A 17165-nucleotide genomic window follows, 5' to 3' on the forward strand; every position below is an offset into this window, starting at 1 on the left:
TTTTCTTTCTTTCTTTCTTTCTTTCTTTCTTTCTTTCTTTCTTTCTTTCTTTTTCTTCTTTCTTTTTTTTTTTTTAAATTCAGGACCTAATCAGGAATCATGCACTACATTTGCTTTATTTGGTTACACAAAGACCCAGGGACAGTGTTGACATTTCTCCTCGTGAGACCCTCCTCCATTAAATACCTAGACAAGGACCACACTCCTCACAGCCTCTGTGAGGGAGGGGCAGGGGAGAGAGTGACGTTTGGTGCAGTTACACCTGAAAGGAGCCACCTGGGCCAGCGGTATCATGGCAACCCAGAACCGGAAGGAACCCCCTCCCCAAGTGTAGGAAAGCAAAGACGAGTCTTCTGAAGTGTTGGATTCAACTGCGTCTGCAAGGAGAAACCAGTAGTGGAATCACATGCTTGGCCACAGTCCCAGACCCACAGTAGAAGAATACTCAGTAGCCCCCCCCCGCCCCCGGATTGCAAAGGGTGGAGGGACTGGCTGGTGTGAGGGATTTTTGTTCCAGAAAGTTGGAAAACTTGCACACCTGCAGTCGTGGTGGCTTTCCTTCCCTTCAGAGGCTACGTGCAGACTGACTGGAAGACAGCTGAAAAAAAGAAGGAAACGAGGCAAAAGGACAGATCAAGAAACGAGCGAATAAGGAATCTACAATATAAGCGAAGAAGCAACAGAATTTATCAAACAGAACGTTGTGACATCCAGAGGATTGGTGGGAGGCTTTTTGCTCCGTCTTGCACCTTCAGGATATGAATATTCTGTTACAGTGGAGTCGCCCATAAGGAAGAGAAAGGGTGGCAACAAGGTGGTTTCTCAACATCACTCGCCGCCGGATTCCAAGGCAGCGAGAAAAGGTGGCCAATACCAAACTCACAGCTTAGAGTCTTGCCATTGAAGTTTGGCCGCCTAGTATCTGCTATAGGGCATGTATACGATACTATTCCTGGGCAAAACGTGGCTTTAATTTTTTTTTTGAAATCTGCATTTGTTTTTAAATTAGCCCATAAAGACTACCCTTGGATGTAGATAGATATATATATAGAAAAAATGTGCTGGGTATATTCCCCAGTGAGATATTATAATTCGTTTTACTCAAATAAGATGTTACTCATTTTGCTTTAGAGTGTAATGCCAGGAACTAAACATTTGTGTTAGAGCTTCAGCACTAAGGATGGCTCTTTTTTTAGAGAGATGTCTGCAATAAACTGGAGAACTGTAATGCCCTTTGTGGAAGGACTTAGAAGTGATAGAATTATTAAAGATACTGAACAGATTTAATTCAAGAGAGAACGAAAGAAAGAAAAAAGTAAAGAAAAGAAAAGCAGAGAAAAAAGGCCACCTGGAGTTGAGACCGTATGGTTAGGTTCCTGTGTGTGTGTGTGTGTGTGTGTGTGTGTGTGTGTGTGTGTGTGTTAAATGCAAAGCACATACATTGACCTAGATTTTCTGAAACAAGTGCAGGGATATGGTACGTACCCCAGAATAGCAGCGCAACACTTAGACACAGCTGCAAAGGAGTTTTACGCTCTTTATGCTCAGACTTAAAGATCTTTTTTTAAAAGATTGTATTTATTTATTCATGAAAGACACACAGAGAGAGGCAGAGACACAGGCAGAGGGAGAAGCGGACTCCCTGTAGGGAGCCCATTGTGGGACTCGATCCCGGGTCCCCAGGATTGTGATCTGAGCCAAAGGCAGATGCTCAACCACTGAGCCATCCAGGTGCCCCAGACTTAAAGATCTCATCCATTCCTTCCAGAGAAAGTAGAGTCCAGTGCTATATCCAAGCATGGTAACAACCAGTGGGTATACAAACTTCATTTCCTCTTTCCAAGAGCTTAGATTTTAAATATGTCTAGTTCCTTCTAGAATAACTTTCCCAAGGGCTCCAGCAGCATGGGCCACAGGGACCTACAACTGTCCAAATCCCTACAGCCCTACCCCAAATACTATAGTGTCCAGTGTGGGGTCTGCAATGGCCTCCCTCACCTGCTGTGCCCATCACTACTCACCTTTGCAAACTTGTCACGGTGGCCTCCACTAAAATGTGAATACTACCCAGAAGGATTGAGGCAAGATTAATCCTTATGGGCAGCTGGCTAGCAGACTCTTGCCTAAAGAATCAAGAATCCATAGGAGAGTAACAGAGGCAGGGAAAGCAGATCCATCATCTGGCATCTGGGATAAGTGTAAGCATCTTAAGAAAAAAAAGTTGGCATCAAAAGGAAACCAAGAAGTCCCCTGTTCACCAGTTTCAGTTTATCATACGCTCAGTCAACACACCATGCTCCCAGGCAGCACAGAATTTACATCATGAAAAAAGAACCCAAAATTAGAAGGTTGGAGGCCCAGAAACTATCCTTCTCCCAATATGGTGTTTCTCCTACATTTTTATAGGAATATTCCAGCCTCTGCTTAAGCCTTTCCTGGGTGGAGTCCGCAATATGTCTATGTTCCTGTAGAACACATAATAGGTACTAACAGCCAATGGTTATTGAGTTCATTCAAAACGGGCACCCTCCTTAGGGCTTTAGTCACACTCAGTCAGTCATTTAATCTCTACAATAGTCCTAAGATGGTAGTTTTACTACAACCTCCACTTCACATATGAGGTGACTGAGGTGCTGAGATATTTAATAACTAGACCAAAATTACATATTTCTAAGGTGGACGCAAGAAGTGGGATTCTAAGGCCGGTGATTTTAACCAGGTCTCTAAACTGCCTCCCAAGAAGACACAATACAGAACAACTGCTGCCTTACAGAAGTTTAAATCCTAAAACATGTAGGGCACATATTTGATATACTCAACTTGCAATTTTTAAGCTCATAATGTGATGCAGTACAGTGTCCTTCTCTTTATAATGTCTTGCCTTGGTTTTCTGCTTTTTCTATTTTCTAGATTTTACTTGTGGTAGGCCAAAACAGACCTCCTGGGGAAAGACTTGTGCCAGATAAAAACTCCTTTCATAAGTCACCCGTGACAGGAAGCTTCCCCCCAAGGCTGCAGGGGGGATTTGAGAACGGATTTATGGGGGAGGGGAGGGACATAGCTAAATCCTGTCTCTGAGACGATGACTTCCAAATTGATCAGTCTTGCTCCAGCTTTTCCACTTTGGTATCTAATAGACATCTCCAACTTACATCCAGACCCAAACTAGTTTGTTTCTACCGCCGCTCCCCAACCAGCGCTCACCCACCCCATTAAAGCATACCACGGGTTACCTAGGTCCATCGGCCAAGCACATGGCAGTCATCCAACACCTCTCCCTCCCTAACATCCACAGCAATCCCACTGGCAAGTCCTCTTGGTTGTCTCTTCTCTGGACACCCAGCATTTAGCCATTTCTCAGGACCCGCCATCCCCATCACCTCGTGCATCTGAGCCACCACCATCTCCTGCCTGGATTATTGTGCTAGCCTCCCAGCTGGTCTATTTTCTTCTACTCTTGCTCCCTCAAAGATGCTACTCCACGTGGAAGCAGTGATCTTTAAAAGCATAAACCACATCATTTCTCTCCTTGCTTGGAACCCTCTCATGGCTTCCAATCAAACTGAGAATGAAATAAAAATTCCTCATCATGGTCAACAGTGTAGACACTCCATGACCTGGTCCCTATCTCTGCCAGGTCATCTGCTACTACTCTCCTCTTGCTCATTAAACTCTAGCCACGTTGGCCTTTTTGCTGTTCCTTAAATGCTCTAAGCTTATTATCCCTTTGCATTTGCTATTCCCTTTGCCTAGATTGCTTTTCCCTGTCCCCAACCTTTTTAGAGCCCACTCCTAATTCTGTTCAAATGTCTTCTCCACAGAGACAACATCCTCGGACACACTTCTAAAATAAGAGCTGTCCCAACCCCATCTCCGACCATCACTCTTTTTTGTAGTACATATCACCCCAAAACCACGTCTCATACTTGTTTACTTATGATTTATCCTATTAAATGATAAATTTCATGAGAGCAGGTATCTTATTTTATTTATAGTTGTTTCCTCAGTGACCGGAACATTTCAAGTGTTCAATTAATTTAATGAATAAATATATTTCAACAAGTCTAAAATTCATATTTAGACTTCCTTGCTGATACCCAGGTCCATATATCCCACATATCTGTCTATGGCCCATCTGTCCCAAAGGGAACTCCCACCCAGCATGTTGGAAACTGAGCTCATTATTATTATTACTCCTTGTTCTCTTCACCAAGCTGCCCTTCCCTCCTCATTCCCAAGCTTAATTAACAGCACTACCACTCACCTAGGCACCCAAAGCAGAGATCTAGGCATCACGGTAGATTTAATGCTCTCTCTCTCACCCCCAATCTATCACCAAGTCCTGTCATTCCTACTTGCATCTGATTGTGTTCTTAGTTACAAACACCAGAAGCCACTCAAGCTGGTTTAGGAGGGGCTGTGAGCCTGGCTGGCTTGTAGGAACCCTGCTGCTGCTACTGCTGGCCCACTGTGCGTTGCAGGCAGACCCTGGGGGAAGAGGTACTGTGGCCCACAGCGGCCCACCACTAACCTCATCAGAATGGACTCTTCACAACCCTCTTTCCCAAAAACAAAGTCCTGATGGGCAGAGCCCAGATTATATGCCTGTGCCCCATCTGACAGAAACGCTGGGAGAGTGGGTTTCTGGCTTGTTCTTTGAGGATGGACACTAAGTTGGGAAATTCCCCAACCATAGGGAGGATGTTTGAGAAATGCTGGGCAGCTGGACGGCATCGCAGATGTCAGCTCACACTGTCTTCTATTTCCCCAAGTCTACCCCACCACCACTGACTCAGCCCCAGGCTTCAGAGCTCGTGGTCTTGACTAATGTGATAACCTCCTAAGAGGCTCCCCTGCCTCTTTTCTCACCCCCACACTAATACCACAACGACACATCTAAAAGTGAGCCTTGCAGCGTCGCTCCCTTGGTTACCGTCCATTATTAAGAATGAAAAGTCCTTCAATATCTCTCATTGCCCAGGTGCCTGGGTGGCTCAGTCAGTCAGGCATCTGACTCCTGATCTCAGCTCAGGTCTTGCTTGATTCAGGGTCTTGAATTCAAGCCTATTGAAAAAAAAAAAAAAAAAGAAGCTCTCATTGCCCATAGATGAAGTCCATACTCCTCAGGTTGGCATATAGAACTTTTTACAATGTGGCCCTGCTCCATCCTCCCAAGATTCTCTCTTACGTAGGATCCTATGTCTCAGCTGCACCGAACTGCTCTTCTCCAAATGTCGCCTATTCTCTCCTGCTTCTGTTGCTTTGTACACACGTCTTCCGACTCCTTGGGATGGCCCTTCCCCAACAAACTCTTACTCATCCTTCAAAATGCATCTCAAGCACCACCCCTTGTCTGCCTTTACCCTGATCTCCTCATTCAGGGCAGACACTCCCTTGATGCCTATCAGGATTTATTCTACTAGGGTGCTGTTTGCTTTACATCTGTGCCCAAGCCAGGAGGGGGCTAGACTGTGATCTCCGCGAAGGCGGGAACTGTTGCCTATTTTTATATCCCTCACACGGAGTCTGGCTCATAGCAGATACAGTAAACTTAGGTTGGGTGGAGAGTGACGCTGCCACTCCTGCGGGTTGTCTCCGTTTATGGAGCCTCACAATGCGTCAGGCACCATCAGGTAGCATGATTACCCTCATCTTATAAATGAGGGAAACTTTCCTCGTATCACACAACTAGGAACCAACTGACCTGAAATATGAACTTTTATTTTATTTCAAAGCCTGGAGTCTTCAATATATTCCACAGCCCCCATGAGTAAATGAGTGAGCATGCGGAAGAAAGGATAAGTCAACATAAGTGTGAAACTGTGTACTGTACAGTTAGAACCCCTCCCTCTCTAGCTTACACACGGCCAGAACACCTTCCTTGCCTTTCTTTTCTGTTATTTATTTCCTTCTGCTTGAAATATGACTCCCCTTGGAGACAGCAAGCTCCTGGAGGGCAGGAAGTCCTATCTCCCTCCTTTCTATTTCCACCCTCTTGTATTAGTTTCCCGGGGTTGCCAAAATAAAATATCACAAATTGGGGAGCTCATAGTTCTGGAGGTGGAATTCCAAGGTGTGGGCAGTTCTGGGCTTCTCTCCCAGCTTCTGGTAGGTTCCTTTGCTCGTGGCAGGGGAATGCTAATCTTCCCATGTGCCTGCGTCCATATTTCCCTTTCATAAGGAGACTGTCACTTCGGACTAGGGCCCAGCCTAATGACCTCATCTTAACCTGATCATCCACAAATACTCTATTTCCAGAAGGCCACATTTACAGGCACTGGGAGTTAGGACTTCAACATATTTTGGGGGATCACACTTCAACCCATAACACCATGTGTTGGTCAAACTGTCTTACATTTAACAGATGCTCAGTTAAGGTTTGTTAAAAGACCTTGAGCCCCCACCACCACCACCAAAGGGAGACCTGGCCTCCAGCCAGTGTGTTTGAGACCCTCCACCCATGGGGAGGGAGAGGTGCGGTGGATAAGCCCTGTCTGATGGCCACATCATCCCCTGCTAAATCTCTGCATGGCTGTTGAGGGGAGAGGAGCCAGAGTGAACGAGGCTCATCTCCTCTTAGAAAACAATATTTCCTCCCAGGAAAGGTATAATATCCTGGGGCTCATTTGTGGATAAGAAGAAAGGGATTTGGGCAGGCTGCTTTTATGGCAATGGTGTGGGCCAAGAAGTTGTAAACATGCCATCTTCTGGAATGTGTCTGCCTGCTTCACTTGGCAGATTCTTCAAGGACTGGATGAGCTCCAGCCAACGTCCAAGTCTTTGCATCCTTACTTGGGGCCCATAGGAATCTGTCCTGCTATCCACAGCCCACTCCTCTGTGCCTCCCTGTCTCACCCTCTCCAGGCCTCAGGGAAGAGTTATTTGATCCTATTTTTTAAATTTAGACACATATCATATTGAGCACTTCTTAGATGCCTGGCACTTGGTACACCTCGTGTCATCCGATCTTTGCCACAGCAGCAGAAACTGGAGTTTTCAATTAATTGCAGAATACACCTATTTTTAAAATGAATAAATTTCATACGTAATTTTTTTTTTTAATGAGAGGATGTGTCACCACTGTCCCGGATAAGAAACAGAATATTACCAGTATCTTAGAGGTATCTGCGGGCTTCTCACCAACGATACCACCCTCTCTTCCTTGCAAAAAAACCCCCAGCATCTGAACTGTGTTTTAAACACAGCCCTGCTTTTCTTTAGAGCTTACCAACTACGCATGCGTCTCTTAGAGCGCAACATTTAGTTTTGCCAATTCTGTTCTATCTATAAATGGAATCGTACTGTCTGTCGTAGTCTTATCTCTTTCAATTCTCATTACGTGTTTAAAGATTGACACATATGAAAGTAGCTCGATCATTTTTCTCTGCTGTGTAACTTTCCGTTGAATGGAAAACCACCATCTATTCTACTCTATGGATATTTGGGGTGTTATCAATTGGAGCTATCGAGAACGATGCTGCTAATACATTCTTCGCATGTCTTTCAGGGCACACAGGCAGAATTTTCCTCAGCTACCTACTCAGAAATATAATAGATGGGTTTAGAATAAGCACGTTATAACTTTGCTAGGGAATGCCAAAGTGCTTTTGAGATGCTTGTACCAACTTACATTGCTGCTAACAGTGAATGAAAGGGCTCTTTACAGATTGGCCAATATCTGGATTTATCAGAATTAAGGTTTTTGCCCATTTGGAATTAATTTTTGAAATACCCTGGGTACTAGGCTTTTTGATTATTGATTTTATGTGCTGAAATATCTTCTTCATCTTTATGACTTTTCTTTTTATTCTCTATATGATGTCTTTAAAAAAAAACATGTTATTTAGTTATTATGACAGAGAAAGAACAAACAAGGGGAACAGCAAGCTGAAGGAAAGGGAGAAGCAGGCTCCTTGCTGAGATCCCTGGACCCCGGGATCATGACCTGGACCCCGGGATCATGACCTGCAACAAAGGCAGACACTTAACCAACAGAGCCATCCAGGGGCCCCTTAATTAAAATGTCTTTTGATGACAGAGCTTTAACAGAACTGAATTTTTCGATATTTACTTTATGGTCTATGTTTTTGTATTTTGCTTAAAGAAATCCATCTTTACTCTTAGAGTGTCCTAAAGATATTCTTCTAATTTGTCCTCTAAAAGCTTATACCTTTGCCTTTGGTATTTAAGTCTTTACTCCACTTGAGCTTGCTGTTTGTATCTGGTGTAAATTGAGACTGAACTTCAGGCTTTTGCACATGGATAACCAAACGTCCTGACACCATTTCTTTCTTTCCGTGCGACAGCAATGGCTACTTAGTCTTAACCGACTGAGCCACCCAGGCACTCCAATGGCTACTTTGTCTTAATTCAAGTTTCCATATGTACAAGTTTGTTTGGATTCCTCTATTCTGTTCTGTTGGTCCTTTGTCAGTCTCTGCATCAAAATCACATGGACTTAATTCCTATAGCTTTATTAGGTCTTGATATCTTGTCTGGCCAACCCCCCAGCTTCTCTTTGTCTTCCCAAGAGTATTGGCTATTCTAGGACTCCTGCTCTTTCGTAAAAATTCTAGTAAAGGGACACCTGGGTGGCTCAGCAGTTGATAGTCTGCCTTTGGCTCACGGTGTGACCCCGGAGGGCCAGGATTGAGTCCCACGTCGGGCTCCCTGCATGGAGCCTGCTTCTCCCTCTGTCTGTGTCTCTGCCTCTTCCTCTCTGTGTCTCTCATGAATAAATAAATAAAATCTTTTTTAAAAAATTCTAGTAGTAATTTGTCAGGGTCCAGGACAATCTCTGGAGAATACTGACTAGAACTCTACTGAATCTCTATATTTAACAGTACTAAAGCTATTGAAGCTTCCTGTTTAAAAAGTCAGCAATAGGGCTCCATTTATTAGGTCTTCTTTAATTTCTCAATATAGTTCTATAATTTTCTTCACAAAGCAGTTTCACGTTTTCTTCTTAGATTTGTTCCTACTTATATTTTGGTGTTTTCATAAATGATTATTTTCTTTAAAATACTTTTTTTTACTGAGCACTGATGATGTGATTGACTATTCATATATTGCTTGTGTGTCCACTCTTTCTGCAAACTCACTTATTCATCCTCAATCCATAGATCCTTTGGAGTGTTCAGAGCCTTTCTTCTCATTTAAAATTTCAAGCACTAGCTATATAAACAATGTTATTTTTTTTTTTCCTTTCTAATCTTTTCTAATTTTCTAGTCACTACATTGATTAGGATTCTCCAGTAAAATACTGCATGTCTAATGGACCTTCTTTTGGGTGTGGAGGAATCTGTAATAGAACATTTTCATGTTTGGGGTGCTTGGATGGCTCAGTGGGAAGAGCATGTGACTCTTGACCTAGGGGTATGAGTTTGAGTCCCATATTAGGGAGATTAAACTTAAAAAGATAAAAACACTTTCAATATTTCCTTTGAAATTAAATGTTTTCTGTAGAAATTTTTGTGGATAGTTTTCCAGGTTAGGTACGACCCCTTTTTATCTCCAGTGTTCTTTCTTTAATCATGAGTAGATGCTAAAATTTATCAAATACTTTTCTGAGTCATTTGAGTCTGGTGGCTCTTTGTTTTGAGTGTGTGGAAAGCTTTTGAATTACTAATTATGTCTTTTTAAAATTAAGGTAGGACAATTCCAAAAAAAAAAAAAATGCTAATGTAGCTAATGTAGGACTATTCAGACTTTCTGGGATTTTTTTGTTTATTTTTGTTTTTACAGATTTTCTACTTTTTGAGTCAGTTTTTCCGAGTTTTTTATTTTTCTAGGATTCAACCCATTTCATCTAAGTTTTCAAATTAATTGGTATAAAGTTGTTCAGAATGTCTTCTTTTCACCTATTAAATATTTTCGTAATGGCAATTTTCCTTCGTGCTCTCTTTTCTTTTTTGTTTTCATTCACAGTGTACTGTTTTCCTAGGACGCTTTTTGAGTTTTATTTTATCATGAGTTGTTCATTTTCCTTGTAACTTTATCTGGAGAAAATGTTAAAGGCTTGAGTTGAAGCTGAGTTCCTTTCAAGAAGATTCAAATTACTGCTGCCTGTCTCCTGGGGGCACTATTCTGGTACTACTTTAAATTGCTGCTTCAGGCAACATTTTTCGACCACACCGGTGGCATGAATTCAGATTGATAAATCCTTCCGAGGGCTCAGTTCTGGTTATATAATCTTGGGGGGAGGACTTGTTTTGTCCCTCCACCCAGGGACTAGGTCAATATAAGCAAATATTATATTGCTTGTCCATCCTTGCTCTTGCCTTCTGTGTAGCAGGGTTTTTTTCTCCCCGGTTCATGCCTTTGGGATCCCAGTTTATGCTAGGGCATCTGATTCAATCTCCACTTGGGGCAAGCTCAAGGCTTTATCTCCTACCTCTCAAGTCCTGCACGTCCATCCAAAGAGAAGTTCAAGTATCCTGGCCTAGGCAAAAACCTCAGAGTGAAAATCGGAGTGAATATTTTGTTCCTGAATTACTTCTGGGTTCCTGCTCTCATCTCACTTTAGGGATTCACAGATTTTTCTTTTAAGGTTTTATTTATTTATTCATGAGACACACACACACACACACACACACACACACACACACGGGGTGGGGGGTAGAGAGAGAGAGAGAGAGAGGCAGAGACACAGGCAAAGGGAGAAGCAGGCTCCATGCAGGGAGCCCGACACGGGACTCGATCCCGGGTCCCCAGGATCACAGCCTGGGCAGAAGGCAGACACTTTAACCGCTAAGCCACCCAGGGATCCCAGGGATTCACAGATTCTTTTTTCTTTCTTTCTTTCTTTCTTTCTTTCTTTCTTTCTTTCTTTCTTTCTTTCTTTCTTTCTTCTTTTAAAGTGGTTCTTTTTTTTTTAAGATTTATTTATTTATTTATTTATTTATTTATTTATTTATTTATTTATGATAGACATAGAGAGAGAGAGAAAGGGGCAGAGACAGGAGGAGGGAGAAGCAGGCTCCATGCCAGGAGCCTGACGTGGGACTCGATTCCGGGACTCCAGGATCGCGCCCTGGGCCAAAGGCAGGCGCTAAACCACTGAGCCACCCAGGGATCCCCAGATTCTTTATTTTTAAGACACTTTAATAATGTGGTTAAAAAAAACACTTTTCTTCCCCCTCCTCTTTCATTTTAGTTGCTTCTGTTGGAAGGGTTAGTCAGTGCATCTAATTTGTTATACTGCCAAAAACTGAAATCCAGGTGGTCTTTTCCAGATGAGTAAAGTGAGGCGTTGTAGCGTGGCATCCAAGTCCAAAAGCCAGTGAGTGAGTAGTGATGACACCTGGAAGGAACTACAGGTAGCCTGAACTCTCACGCCGCCAGCAGGTTGGTAGATATGTGCAGGACAAAGGATTTAAAGCCAGGCAGGCTGTCATGCAAAAAGTTCCAGAAAGGCGTAGTGTCCCCCTGGGGAGTGGAAGTTGGTATTGTGTCAAGGGAAGAGTGGCAACTTCCCTTTGTGCTCTCCTCTTCCATGTCATCTGCCCTTTACTACCACCTTTGCTCACAAATCTGGCAATTTTGTGTGGTATAAAAGTGGGAAGGTGTAGGAAAAGGTGAGGGATTCACTGAGAACAAGAGCCAGGATCTGCCCTCAGAGCTTACAGCTCGCTAACGGAGGAGTCGGAGGAATGGAGCAGGCCTTGTGAGCGTCTCAATAGTTGTTGCAAAGGGCTAAGCACTGGATGGCGTGGTGGGACGACAGGGTCAGGGATCCAGGGAGAACTTGCTGAAAGAAGTGACATCTAAGCTGAGATGCGAGGGCGAAGAGAAATTGACCGGGCAGAGAGAAGAGGAGGCCACAGGGCTGCACACGCAGGAAGTCCTGGCCTTGGGGGTAGAGGTGAGGAGCCGCATGGAGCAAGGCTGGAAGGTGGGCAGAGGCACATGGGGAGTGTCTTCTCTGTTGCTCTAAGAAATTTGGACCATGTCTGGAGGGAAATAAGAAGCCAGAAGGGTTTAAGGAGAGTTTACTCACAAAAAAATCATTCTGGCTGCCTTGAGGAGCTAGACTGCAGGGGGAAAGGAGATTATGGTGGCCTGAGGGGACTGAGACATATTTAGGAAACGAGGGCTTTGGAGTTCTACTTGTGGCTCCATCGCTCAGAGCTGTGTGACTTTAGGCAAATTGCTTATCCTCTTCTGCCCCCACTTCCTCACCTGTAAAGCAATAGTACGACAGGGTCCACCTTAGGGTTGCGAGGCTTAAATGAGTTAACACACGTAGGGTGCTTTTGACACTACCTAATGTCTAGGAAGGGTTTAATCTTCTTCTTCTCCAAACGAATGGACAAGGACTTACTGGGCGAATGAATAAAGGAAGCAGAGAGAGAAGAATCCAAGATGGTTGGTGGAGGCCAAGTGCTAAGGAAGCCAGGTGGAGGTGGAGGTCAGGTCAGGTCAGTAGAAGCCAGTGGGACATGCATGTAGAGAGGTCTAGGCTACAGCTGGCAGCAGCCCAGGGAGACAGGGGAGGCGTCCCCAGGGGGACCACTGGGCTGAGTCATGAAGGACATGCAGGAGCCACCGTGGTGATGGGCAGCAAGGAAACACGTAAGAGCAGGCCAGCAAGGCGGTGACAGAGCTGGAGCAGAGGCTGAGAAAAGCAAAAGTGGGAGACAGAATAAGGAAAAGGCAGGGGTGTGATGGGATCAATGGTTCTACAGAGTTCATGCTTTACTGTCTCCTCAATACCCATAAGGAGAAGGTGACTTTTTTTTTCTTCCTCCTTTACCTTTTCTGCAAAACACCGACTTGTTAAAATGTTCCTAACACCCCAAAATGCTCTTGTCCTGTTGCTCGAGCTTCGGGGAAAGGGAGGGTTCATGGCCGACCTATCGTATCAGTGTGGTAGCCTGGGGTACAGGACGACTTTTGTGGGCCTGGACTTCTCCGTCATTCTGCATCAAAGGGGTTCCTTCCAGAAAGTGGAATTGAGGCCTGGCTACCTTTTCCTCCATGGGACAGCTAGGGCACATGACAGACTTTGATGGTAAGGCGGGAGCTTCTCTGCTCCTTGTCACGTGTCGAGTCTATGGCAAAGGGCCAGATAGAACCCTGGACTTCACTCACTGTCAGATGCTCAGCGTGATTTGTTCTTTCCGCCTTTGAGGCTTGGTAAGCCACCCAAACATAAGCCAGAAATGTAGCTTCAGGCCAACGTTGACAGACATCCTCAGGAGTTTCCAACATGAGGAGCCCAGGTGTGCTGGTCATGATTCTTCGTGCCCTTCCCCCTCGCTCTTCACACCCCCCAGGGCTGGTAAACTGCAGTAGCAGGGCCTTCAGGTGGCCTCCCCTGAATCTGGCCAGAGGAGTCATGGGCTGCCCATTCCACAGCCCTGGGGAAACTTCCTGAAACCCTGCACACTGGTACAGGCCTATAACACTGGGTCAGCACCAGTCATGGCCCTTCCAGAGTCACTACTGCGCTCGCGGGGATGACTTCTGACTCCATGGGTTCGTTCAACATTGTTAAGTTTAGTGGAGAGCATGGGGGATTCTGTGGGAAGCCGGGCCTGGGTTCAAATCCTGGCTCAGCCCCTCACTGGTTGTAGGACCTCAGACAAGCTAAGCCTCAATTTCCTCACCAGTTAAGATCCCCTGTGATGTGGGGATGATAATGACTACTTCAAAGAGTTGCTAAAAGGATTAGGAACAACTCTATAAGGGCCTAGCACGTAGTAAGTATTCAGGAATTGACAGCTACCACTAATTGTAGCATTTTGTAGGATCTACGTCTTAGGGTATTAGACTGCATGATTTCAGAGTCTCTGAGAACAGACCTAGCCGTTAGTGCTGATGTGCACTTTCCTGCCAGGCCAGGCAATGAGGGAGCTTGGTGGTAAGGAGGGTGCACAGGTGACCTTACCCGACACTCCAGGGATTCTCCTGATTTTCGTCCATTCCCCATAGGACAGTGGGCAGATTAAAGAGCACATCTGTCTCAATGGTTCACCCTTTTTGTGGGCCAAGGCAGCGCCTCCCCAGCTTCAGAAAACCTCTGTCTCCTCTATGAACCACTTTTACAATTCTCCCCAAGGCTAATATTTAATATATAATTTTCTAATTAGCACTTCTCAGTCACCATCTCCAACTGGTCCACAACACTCTTGGGAACCTTGATGTGATGGAATCTTTAATACTTCCCACTCCACCCCACCTCACTGCAGCCCTCTCCCCCAGTGGGGTTGGCTGAGAAGGCGGGTGCAGGAGGAGTCTCTTGCCTCATTCCTAATGATCATTTCCTCATTCACTGTAGGTTGGTATCTCAATCCAGCTGCAGCCTTTGTTCTAGAATCATTCTGGACAGGGAGGATGAGAAGCAACGCACACACGATTTACCTTTCAGGCTTACAAGCTTAAAATCCCCTCTACAGTTATGCCTGAACTGTGGGAGTGCCAGGAGAAAACAGGACGCTTGCAAGGCTCCGCAAGGATAATCCTTTGGGATTTGAGCAATCTTCCCAGCCAGACGTTACAATGTGCTAACACCCTTGTGAGTCATGAACTAACTCATGGTCAATTCTGTTTGGAGAACAGGATGAATAATTGAGAGTAACTGGGTGTTTGCCTGAATCTGGGCCTAACCCAGTATTTATTCTGTTTTCTTGTCTCTTTTTTGCCTAAAACAAACATGTCTAGTTTCCCATCTTCTTCCATGTTCCCTGCTTAATCCTGCACCCGCTTTTAGAGGAAAGTCCAAAATCCTTAACACACTCTAAAGGCCCCAATGGGTGGTCCTGCCTACGTCTCCAGCATGTCTATGCCAAGCTAGAAAGACTAGAGGCGAGGGCAGCCACATCCTTGGGGGGTGCATGCCTAAAAGCCATGAACCTAATTTTTAAAACTTTTTCTTTTGGAATAATTTTAGACTCAGAGACAAGTAGCTGCAAAAAAAATAATTCAGAAACTTCCCCCATTTCTTTAAGCCAGCTTCCCCCATTTCTTTAAGCCAGTTTCCCTTAGTGTTTACATTTTATATGACCATAGTACAAGGATCCAAACCAAGAAAATACCATTGTTACAATATTATTAACTGAACTACGGTCTTTATTTGAATTTCAGCAGTTTTCCCACTAACATCCTTTTTCTGTTCCGGGATCCAATCTGGGATCTCACATTGTATTTTCTTGTCATGCCTGTTTAGTTTCTTTAATCTGTGAGTTTCCAGAAATTCATGATCTTTCATGACCTTGGCCTTTTGAAAAGTGCCGGTCAATTATTTCGTAGACTGTCTCCCAATTTGGATGTCTGATGTTTTCTCATGGTTAGATGGTTATGCATTTTTTTGGGGGGGGGGGGGCAAAAATACCACAGAAGTGATGTTACAGCCTTCCCAGTGCATCACAGCAAGGGGTACATGATGTCAGTAGATCTTATTACCGGTGATATCAACCTTGATCACCAACTAGATTTTCTCCTTTATGCTTAGCTTCTAAAACATTTTCAATTCTTCTCTAATTATCCTTTCTCCTCTGGCGAACTCATTCTTTCTTATGAGTTTGAGTATCATCTATCTATACCTCAAATATAACCAAATTTATGTTTTTATGCTATATATGTTCTTTGAAATTTAGGCCGTATGTACAACAGCCTCCTTAATCTTTCCACTTGGATATCTAATAAGGGTCTCACATGTAATATTCAAAACCAAATCCCTGAATTTCCATCCATCTTCTACAGCTCTGGTGAATGGCAATCCATCTTTCCGATAGCTTAAGCCAAAAATCTTTGTGTCATCTTTCACCCTTTCTTTCTCACTACATTCAAACCATCAGAAAATGCTGCTGGTACTACATTAAAAACCTATCCAGGTTCTACGACTTCTTATCACTTCTCAGCTACCACTTCTGATGTAAGGCATCATTTACACCACCATCTTCCACTTGGATTATTGTAATTTTTACCCAAATGATCTCCTTGAGGTTGGCCTTACGTTTTCTCCATAGAGCAGCCACAGTAATCTCTCAAAAGTGTCACGTCAGATCATGTAATTCCTCTGATCAAAGCCCCCCAGTAGCTTCCCAACTCAGTTAAAAGCTAAATCCTTTTCCAGTGGGCTATAAGGCTCTCCATGATCCAGTCTGGGATCTCTGCATTTTCATCTCCTCCTGCCCTCCTCCTTACTATTCCTTGAAAAATCGTCAAGTTTGGTTCTAATTCGAGGTCCCAGCTCATGATTCCTCTCTTCCAGTAATCTCCCATTTGGTAAATGGCTGCTCAACCAATCCAGCTGCATGAATCGGAGTCTCTCAGTCATCCTCTCCCTCATGTCCAATCCATCATCACACACTGTGTCTTTTTCTCCCCACATAAACAATGTTCAAACCTATTTCTCACCCCAATGCTAATACCTGGGTCCACTATTATCTTCCTGACCCTTTTGGACACTGCCAATCAATCCTCCCCACTGGGGCCCAAGTGGTCTTTTCTCAATGCAAATCTGATCCAATCACAGCCTACTTACACACTCTTTCATGGCTTTCCACAGCCGGTAGACATAGACCATCATTCTTAATATGCCTTACATAGCCCACCTGGTGTGGCCCTCATTCTCCATATGCCGGTGACAGTGGCCTTCTCTCCATTCCTCAGATGGCACAATTCTGCTCCCTGCCATGGCCAGCTCCTTTTTTTGGGAAACACTCTACCCACCCCATTCTGTCCCTACTCTCCAGCTTACTCCTTTGCCCAGCTAAACCCCACACCTATACATAGTCACATTGCAACTTAATTATCATTTCCTCAGAGAAGCCTCCCCCGCACCTCCATCCAGAGAGAGTTTTTTTGTTTTATAGTATCAAAGAATCACGCTTCATTCCCACAGAATGTTCACACCAGTTTATAATTGTCTATTGGATCCTGGGATTATTTGTCTAATATCTGCCTGCCCCATTGGACTGTAAATCTTATTATAGCAGAGAGCTAAATGGTTGACACACAGTTGACATTCAACAAATATTTGTCGAAGGAATAAATGAATAGATCGATGAATTGATGAAAATAAAGTCATGCTTTTCTGGTGAATCAGTTAAAAGGAAGAGAAAGGTGAAGGGCAGGAGTCCTATATACTTAGTAGGCTATTCAAGTAACGTCAGCCAGGAAAGAGGAAGTAAAATTCTAAACAAGGATGGTGGGAGGAG

At 44.2% G+C, this 17165-nt stretch overlaps 1 pseudogene; it reads left to right on the forward strand.

Annotated features, from left to right (window-relative positions):
- The first annotated feature begins 292 nt into the window (after window positions 1-292).
- On the forward strand, window positions 293-904 carry LOC121497789 (annotated as a pseudogene).
- Window positions 905-17165: the final 16261 nt, after the last annotated feature.

The sequence above is a fragment of the Vulpes lagopus genome, chromosome 8, assembly GCF_018345385.1.
Source record: "Vulpes lagopus strain Blue_001 chromosome 8, ASM1834538v1, whole genome shotgun sequence".
Classification (NCBI taxonomy): domain Eukaryota; kingdom Metazoa; phylum Chordata; class Mammalia; order Carnivora; family Canidae; genus Vulpes; species Vulpes lagopus.